Here is a 9,904-nt window from a genome sequence, read left to right on the forward strand (position 1 = left end):
AAAAACACATTCCTAATATTGAGTTGCCCTCAGAACAGCCTTTTTGCCCTCAGAACAGCCTCAATTCATCGGGTTGTGGCCTCTAAAAGATGTTGAAAGCGTTCCACAGTGATGCTGGCCCATGTTGACTCCAATACCTCCCACAGTTGTGTCAAGTTGGCTGGATGTCCTTTGAGTGGTGGACCATTCTTGAAACTTATGCGAAACTGTTGAGCGTGAGAAACCCAGCAGTATTGCAGTTCTTAACCCAAACCCGGTGCCCCTGGCACCTATTGCCATACCCCGTTCAAAGGTACTTAAATATACTGTCTTGTCCATTCCCACTCTGAATGGCACCCACACACAATCCACGTCTCAGGTGTCTCAAGGCCTACAAATCCTTCTTTAACCTGTCTTCTCCCCTTCGTCTACACTGATTGAAGTGGATTTAACAAGGGACATCAACAAGGGATCGTAGCTTTCACCTGGATTCACCTGGTCAGTCTGTCATGGAAAGAGCAGGTGTTGATAATGTTTTGTGCACTCAGTGTATAGTCCCTATGGTTGCTAACTATACTCTAAGGAAATACATGAGTCATTTACCTTGAAAGGATAACATTACTGTAGCACTTTACCAAGCACTTTAACAATAAAAATATATATATAATGCACTTGGGTATGGCACACACATATTCATATAAAACAGTACACCTTTATGCTTAGGCTATATTCCTAATTGGCTATTCAGGCTGTATTCATGCGTACACTGTACACCCCAGTGTGCTGTCTTTACGCCAAACCTTTGAGGAAATCCATTTCACTTAATATATTTGAGTACAGTAATTGTGTAGTCTTTATTCAATACTATAGTCACTGTGAGCCTGTAGGGGTTCCAGATTTGAGTTGTATCAGCTTGAACATTTTGAGTAACGCCCCCACTAAGCCACGCATCCACTACAATTTCCCAGTGTGCCTTGCCTTTTCAAGTGAATTGTAGTTACCACCCATGACTGTATTGTTAATGACAGAGACATGGTTGTTGAATTCATTCAATTTCCTTCCTGTGGCCATCACCAAGTGAGTTCCTAGGCAAATGTTATTGTAATTAAACTCTTTATGACAATACATAAGGCCTTGTTTAGAGGTTGAACAAAATGACAGTTACTTCCAAAGATTTTCAAAAAAAAAAATCCTGGTTGACAGATTTCCAGGAATCTTCCAACCACAATTTCTGACTCAAGTCACATTATGCTGGCTTGCAAAGTGATGCGTAATTCCTATTGGAAACCAGCCAGAGATAGGCTATTCAACAGTTGGCATTTTTATTCACCAACATTCTGCATTCACAATGACTGCAAGGATCAGGAAAATTATAAGGAGACTATCTAAATCAATTAAACTGGAATAACCATTTCAGTAAAGGGTGCTTTTTTTTTTTTAGATTAGATTAGTAAAATAATACCTTATCTTTATTTAGCATACGATTTATCTATCAATCCATCCCTCAACCTACATGCAAAAACACAGATATTAAAAACACATTTTAAAAATCGACCTGCAGTAGAGCATGCTGGGGAAAAGTTATTTTGTTGTTATTTATAACTTTTAAAAAAAATTGAGTTGATGTTTTGAGTCAGTACCACATAAACATTTTAAGTAATAATGACTTTTCATTGACTTTGAGTTCAACTTACTAGAAGTATTTGAGTTAATAATGGCTTAAGGTTTACAGTGTAAGAATGGATCTTTCAACATATTGATTTCTTTTACACTATTTTATTTCACTTCTGGAATAAAACGTTATAACTTTCGATCCTGCTCGGGTTGGAACGTGTGACTCACTAATAAGAGAGAATTGACAGAACGGTAGAAATTCCAGCAGTGTGATCGTTATTGTTGGCAGTAAGATGAAGGGAGTATTACCCTGCGAGGCAGAGGCTGGCACATTTCACTTTTTAATTTACACCAATCACTAGGTGTCAGGCTGCACCATCCGCTCTACCGGTCATTACATTAGGTTTCCTCGTGTACAGATACGTTCTCTGGGAGGGAAGCACACTGCTCTTTCCACAAAGTGATGGCTCTTCTCTCTCTCTCTCTCTCTCTCCCTCTGCTATTTTCTCCTCCTCCCTCTGCTCGTTTCTCTCTCCCCTCTCCCCGCCCGTTCCTCTCCCTCCTCCTCCTCCTCCCCATTCGTTTCCCACCTCTCACCGCACCCGTTGAATATGACATCTGTTTTTTTTTGCATTCAGATCACAGGCAGGTAAAGACACCGACAAACGGGAACGAATCAAACACATCCCAAATCCCTCCAACGGTCCCCCCCTAAATTGACTTGTGATCCTACAATTCCCTTGACCCGTTCTTTTAGATGAGAGAAGCAACGGAACTACTTACAGAAGACGTGGTGGAAGTGGTGTGTTAGTATGATTTGTTGCGGGGATAGATAGGGTTCAATGTGAGATACACCACCAGCCTCTGTTACATACGACTGATTAAAGCATGGCATGAAGGAGGCTGCTGTGGAATACAAATCTGTTTTGTGCTCCAAAGATAAATAACGACCTAATGATGTCTTCATGCTAGGCTACATATAATTAGATACAAAAAAACATTATCAAGACATAATGTTTTTAATTCAAGTTCAATATAACATTTTGAGTCTTTCAATTGAGACGGAGTCGTTCATGTGTGTGAAGTAGTGCGTCCTTATTCAGTGAGCTCTGAAAATCACACCATTCATATCCCAATTATTTTCATCTAATTATCCCATATGAATTATAATGAATTCTATCACAAAATACGACGTTTGGGCTACGGATGAGATCAGATGTATGGATCATTCCTAAATGCCATCAGAGGGGATGTTGTTTCTTGGCGCGCGGAACAGAGCAGAGAGCGCATTCCTTTGGGTCAATATTGGAACTTCATTGCGGAGCTCAGCAGTTTCCTTTCCCAACCCTGAACCCTCTCATTTAGCTACAGGTCACGACTGATTGACGATACAGTGGACTGTCAACATCAACTATGCATATCGACAATGAAAGGATAAATAGTTATTTAAGGGCTAATTTGCAGAGCCATCGAGGGTAATTAATTTAACAATGAGGGAGAAAAAAATGCAGATGGATGAGGAGCGAATGATTCTTCAGATAGAAAGATAGGGGAAATCTGGAAGAATGATGTTTGATGGGACCTTTTCAGACATACGAAATCTATGAAACGAAATATGTAGTTTTAAAAAAATGCCTACCTGCTTTTCCGTGACTTGATTGAGGGTTCCTCGCGCCTTCGCAACCCACTCACAGATGCACGCGCCTCTGGTTTTCGGTGCTGAAAGGGACAGCGCATGCAGCCATCCAGCCAAGCAGCGAGCGCGCGTCTCCGCCAAATGAATCACAAAAAAACACCCACCGGCAGCGATTGGTCTCCCAACTCTCTCTCTCTCTCTCTCTTTCTCTCTCACCCTCTCTCCGCATACCCCCCTTCTCCCTTTATCAGCATCGACACCATTTATCTGTTGCATAAATTACACAGAAACTGTATGGAATGCAACATTTAAGCAGTCACATTCTGATGCATCTGCCCAGAAGAGTCCATTAAATGAATCAGTTATGATTGAAATCAACGTCTGTAAACAAGACATCTGAGACGACATCGATAAGCCTACATCTACTATCTGCATAATAGCCGACAAAAAACGCAGGCATTGATTGATTCCTCTCGAACGCTCACACCAATGTGCATGCATGTGTTGCTACATGCAAATAGGCGAATTCTAATCAGTTGGCCTATTGGTTGCAATTATCAATTTATATGAAATGATATTATATTTATATTAATGTATATTAACTTATGCTATATATTAGTAATTAACAACCAAAATGAATACGAACGGAGGTACGAGCAAATGTCAGGCAGCTGATTCATCAACAAAAAAAGTATTTTACGTTCAATGAGGCTAATGTGCGAGACGTGATAAAATTGTGTCATGACTTTAGGAGCGAGCGCCTCACTAGATAGAGCACTATCGCCATCTAGCGTTACGTAGCCCACAGTAGGTCTAGAAACGAAACTTTGGTCATGTCAATTCATGGCAAACTATTGATTTGAGCTCTTCTGTTAAAAAAAATCCCATAGGTTGAATCAACCTAAGGATACTTTTTTTCAGGGATAGACTAATATCAATACGCAAAAACACTTAAAATCCACCAATAATATACCTACTTAAATCCGAACCTCAATATCCAAAGTAGCCTAGCCCAAAGACGCCTGGGGGTCAGCGGAGGTACTACAAGGGGTCCGCTGCCTGATCACAAAATACTGTATCATTTACAGTTCACACCGCCTGTCGGGCTGCTTTGTATAGCAAGCCAAGGCCAAGTGACTCACTCTCTGTACGAGCGAACCATTTTCGTGAACGGTACCTAATAAACTAAACGGCTGAAGAAAATACTAACAAATCCTTCTTCAAATCTACTTCAATCGCTGTGGATGATTGGGGGAGGAGACAGGTTAAAAAGTGACATGAATAAGTGATCAAGGCTTTCACCTGGATTCACCTGGTCAGTCTATGTTATGGAAAGAGCAGGTGTTCCTAATGTTTTGTACACTCGGTGTGTGTAAAACGTTACTATTTCATTTTTTTTTACGGCTATAAACAACAGATTTAACGAATTTTGGGCAAGGGATCATTGGAAAAAGTTGAGGGCACAACACAGAGTAATATTATTCATTCAAATTAAATCTTTACCCTTAGATGCACAGCATGGGCCTAGTTTACACAGATATTGGCAGTCACATTTAGCAGAGGCTGCTGGGGGGAGGAGCTATAGGAGGATGGGCTCACTGTAATGGCTGGAATGGAAACCACATGTTTGACTCCGTTCCATTAATTCCATTCCAGCCATTACAATGAGCCCATCCTCCTATAGCTCCTCCCACCAGCCGCCTCTGACACAAATAATCAACTCAATTCTTGTATTACCTAAGAATGTTGTTTTGAACATAAATTCACTGTACTTTATGCTTTACACTGCAGCATTCTCTCTGCCCCACGGACAAATGTGTAGAATAGCATTGAATTAGCTCTCTGGTGACAAGTGGGGAGGCCTTTAAAATGTTTTTTTTCCCCCAGGGCTCTAGACTTTTTTTTTTTTTAATCTTTTTTTTTAGGGGGTGGATCAGCTTTAATATTGCGGATAGATTGTTGCTTCCGTCAATGTCTGCATAATTTCCAAACCCCCATATATTTTTCCATTTTGGATTTAAATATAACTTTTATATGACTGATGTCTTTAGTGAGCGGTCTAATGCCTTAATATTTAATCATTTCTGCCCTCCAAATTCATATTTTGATTAATCTGGCCATGCACTGCAGAAGTCATAGTAAAACTGCTCGTACTCTATTTTTATTGCACTCTAAAGCAGAGGTTGGAACCAAAATTATTTTCCAATCGTTCCTTTCTTAGCAGCAGAAACTGCGTGATGCCATCGCATCAGCATGGACCAACATACCCGTGGAACATGTCCCGGAGAATTCCGGCTGTTCTGGAGGCAAAGGGGGATCCGACCCGGGTGTACCTAATGGGTGTACCTAATTAACTGAGTATATACTGATGAGAGGTCGAAGGAGCATGGCAAGAATCGTACAAGCTAACAGGCGAGCTACAAACAGATGAATAACAACGCGCAGTACAGCAGTGGTGTGCAGAACACTATCTCATCGATCCTTGTCACAGATGGGAAGACGACCACATCGGGTTCCACTCCTCATCGCCTGGTTCGACAAATCCCGGTTCCTGTTGCGTCATGCTGATGGCAGAGTTAGGATTAGGCGTAAAGCAGCGTGAGTCCATGGACCCATCCTGCCTGGTACGGTACAGGCTGGTGGCGGTGATGTACCGGCTTCCATTCTGCAGAAACCTTTGATGCCATCGCGTCAGCATGGGCCAACATCCCTGTGGGACATTTCCGACTTGTAGAATCCACAGATTAATTCTGGAGCTCTGTCAGAGTGACTATCGGGTTCTTGGTCACCTTCCTGACCAAGGTCCTTCTCCTCCGATTGCTCAGTTTGGCCGGGCTGCCAGCTCTAGGAAGAGTCTTGGTGGTTCCAAACATCTTCCATTGAAGAATGATGGAGGCCACTGTGTTCTTGGGGACCTTCAATGCTGAAGAAATGTTTTGGTACTCTTCCCCAGATCTGTGCCTTGACACAATCCTGTCTCGGAGCTCTACGGACAATTTCTTTGACCTCATGGCTTGGTTTTTCCTCTGACATGCACTGTCGACCTTTTATAGACAGGTGTGTGCCTTTCAAAATCATGTCCAATCAATTGAATTTACCACAGGAGGACTTCAATCCAAGTTGTAGAAATATCTCAAGGATGATCAATGGAAACAGGATGCACCTGAGCTCAATTTCGAGTCTCATACCAAAGGGTCTGAATACTTATGTAAATTAGGTATTGTTTTGTTTATATCTAATACATTTGCAAACATTTCTAAAACCTGTTTTCGCTTTGTCATTATGGGGTATTGTGTAGATTGACGAGGAAAACATATATATTTAATGAAGTTTAGAGTGAAGGGTCTGAAAACTTTCCGAATGCACTGTGTTAACTCTTTAAAATGTCAACTTCAATGGGTAGGAACATCCTAAGGATCCCAGATAGCAAGGACCCAGAAACCATGCCAATGCTAAAAACTTCTAAAATGGTGCAGTTCAACACTAGAATGCTCTATGGTCGTTCTCTTTTAAGAGTGGCCATCAAAACTGCTTTCAAAGGTGTGTTTTCCCACGACTGCATTGAGAATGTTGAAGGCTACAATGACTGGGAATGCATGTTTCTCTCCCTGTGTTCCACTTCACAATATGAAAGCACCTCAAGAGGAATATTGTTTTTTCCACATATGGGGTTGTATGATTTAGCTGTTGCTTACTCGTGTTGTTAGCTGAGGAAAATTTTATGTGGACAACAATTTTTAATTAAATAATTTTTAAAAATCCCATAACCAAAGGTACCGCGTCTCAGCTCCGCCTGGCTCTCATATGGATCATAGGTCTTGATGGAACCCGGATCAATTTAACCCCTGGTGGGTGATAGCCTACTGATGGTTTCTCTGGGACTGGTGGCTTCTATGATTGTGGCTAGATGGAGTTCAGCTATGGACGTAACGTCGGTTAGGAGAACTAACGCAGCAGGATAGGAGAACAGCAGGATAGGATAGGTTATGAGAATTAGGTTAAGGTTAGGAAAAGGGTTAGGCTTAGACAACATTTTTACAGTTGTCCCTGACACGACAACTAGACTGAGCTGTACAAGCCACAACCGTAGAAGCCATCAGTACCATGATACCAGCATAATTAATTAATGAGGTGTGTGTCTGTGTGTAAGCCACAATGCTGGATAATATGGCCTGGGTTTGAGACAAGGGGGGCCATAATAAGTTCAGACGGAATAAGCATAAACTGAATATTTCATTCACAGCTCTCCGAACAAATGTTGAGGGTTTGATTATCTCAATTGATTCTGGCTGAAATAGTGGGGGAAATATACATTTCACAACTACAAAATAAAAACACAAGAACACATTTTCCTTTTGGGTTTTTTATTATTGGGGTAACAGTTGATTTCTTCAGGATGGGTTTATGGGTTATATTATTTTCAACAGGAAGCCTAACAGATCTACTCTTCTCCTTATCCTATGGAGGCGTTCAGGTTAGTTAGTACACAGTCCTGGGAAATGGCTACACTCGTTTATATCCGAATGTAGAGGACAAATAAGGAAAATCAGTCTCGAAAAGTCAAATCACTTAATTTCCCTTCTGCTCTGTCACAGATGTGCTGCCAAAACACACATCCTCTCTTTTAAAGAAAGAAAGGAAACGCTCAACGTCATTTCACCATCTGGTTTTGACACAGTCATATGAGCGAGAGTCTGAAAATAACAGATTCTTCAGTGCTTTGAACAGAGAGAAAAACAAAAATACCTCACTATTCAGAGATATTGGAGCATACAGTGGGGCAAAAAAGGATTTAGTCAGCCACCAACTGTGCAAGTTCTCCCACTTAAAAAGATGAGAGAGGCCTGTAATTTTCATCATAGGTACACTTCAACTATGACAGACAAAATTAGGAAAGAAAATACAGAAAATCACATTGTAGGATTTTTAATGAATTTATTTGCAAATTATGGTGGAAAATAAGCATTTGGTCAATAACAAAAGTTTATCTCAGTACTTTGTTATATACCCTTTGTTGGCAATGACAGAGGTCAAACGTTTTCTGTAAGTTTTCACAAGGTTTTCACACACTGTTGCTGGTATTTTGGCCCATTCCTCCATGCAGATCTCCTCTAGAGCAGTGATGTTTTGGGGCTGTTGCTGGGCAACACGGACTTTCAACTCCCTCCAAAGATTTTCTATGGGGTTGAGATCTGGAGACTGGCTAGGCCACTCCAGGACCTTGAAATGCTTCTTGCGAAGCCATTCCTTCGTTGCCCGGGCGGTGTGTTTGGGATCATTGTCATGCTGAAAGACCCAGCCACGTTTCATCTTCAATGCCCTTGCTGATGGAAGGAGATTTTCACTCAAAATCTCATGATACAGGGCCCCATTCATTCTTTCCTTTACACTGATCAGTCGTCCTGGTCCCTTTGCGCAAAAACAGCCCCAAAGCATGATGTTTCCACCCCCATGCTTCACAGTAGGTATGGTGTTCTTTGGATGCAACTCAGCATTCTTTGTCCTCAAAACACGACGAGTTGAGTTTTTAGCAAAAAGTTATATTTTGGTTTCATCTGACCATATGACATTCTCCCAATCTTCTTCTGGATCATCCAAATGCTCTCTAGCAAACTTCAGACGGGCCTGGACATGTACTGGCTTAAGCAGGGGGACACGTCTGGCACTGCAGGATTTGAGTCCCTGGCGGCGTAGTGTGTTACTGATGGTTGGCTTTGTTACTTTGGTCCCAGCTCTCTGCAGGTCATTCACTAGGTCCCCCCGTGTGGTTCTGGGATTTTTGCTCATTGTTCTTGTGATCACTTTGACCCCACGGGGTGAGATCTTGCGTGGAGCCCCCAGATCGAGGGAGATTATCAGTGGTCTTGTATGTCTTCCATTTCCTAATAATTGCTCCCACAGTTGATTTCTTCAAAGCAAGCTGCTTACCTATTGCAGATTCAGTCTTCCCAGCCTGGTGCAGGTCTACAATTTTGTTTCTGGTGTCCTTTGACAGCTTTTTGGTCTTGGCCATAGTGGAGTTTGGAGTGTGACTGTTTGAGGTTGTGGACAGGTGTATTTTATACTGATAACAAGTTCAAACAGGTGCCATTAATACAGGTAACGAGTGGAGGACAGAGGAGCCTCTTAAAGAAGTTACAGGTCTGTGAGAGCCAGAAATCTTGCTTATTTGTAGGTGACCAAATACTTATTTTCCACCATACTTTGCAAATAAATTCATTAAAAATCCTACAATGTGATTTTCTGGATTTTTTCCCCTCATTTTGTCTGTCATAGTTGAAGTGTACCTATGATGAACATTACAGGCCTCTCTCATCTTTTTAAGTGGGAGAACTTGCACAATTGGTGGCTGACTAAATACTTTTTTGCCCCACTGTATGTAACCAACATACAATAATCTCTACTTTCAGGGAGATACAAACAAAAACTATACATCACCTATACATCTGCCAATATATCTATCGTTTATACCATCCATATGATAGTTAATATGTACATCAGTCCAAGACCTGGTTTAACAAGCTTTTCCGTTAGAAAAATACAATTTGGTCTGTTTCTATTGTGCCATTGCTTTCTGACTGAACAAGACATGGTACATTTGGTCTGTCGCCATGGCTACGCTTATACAGGCAGCCAATTTCAGATTTTTGTCTCCCCTCACTAATTGGTCTTTTG

The 9,904-nt window shown here is 41.4% G+C and overlaps 1 protein-coding gene across 2 annotated transcripts in view; it reads right to left on the reverse strand.

The window, feature by feature from the left end:
* LOC110500204 (metabotropic glutamate receptor 8) overlaps positions 1 to 3,942 on the reverse strand; it is a 232,498-nt gene extending 228,556 nt beyond the window's left edge. Inside the window, exon 1 of one of the 2 annotated variants that reach the window (XM_021577413.3) lies at positions 3,233 to 3,942. The gene's annotated coding sequence lies outside the window, so the exon portion shown is untranslated. The remainder of the gene's footprint in view (positions 1 to 3,232) is intronic. The other variant, XM_021577412.3, reaches the window with a different exon arrangement.
* Positions 3,943 to 9,904: the final 5,962 nt, after the last annotated feature.

This window comes from Oncorhynchus mykiss, chromosome 21, assembly GCF_057628025.1.
Source record: "Oncorhynchus mykiss isolate SJ-2025 chromosome 21, ASM5762802v1, whole genome shotgun sequence".
NCBI classification, from domain to species: domain Eukaryota; kingdom Metazoa; phylum Chordata; class Actinopteri; order Salmoniformes; family Salmonidae; genus Oncorhynchus; species Oncorhynchus mykiss.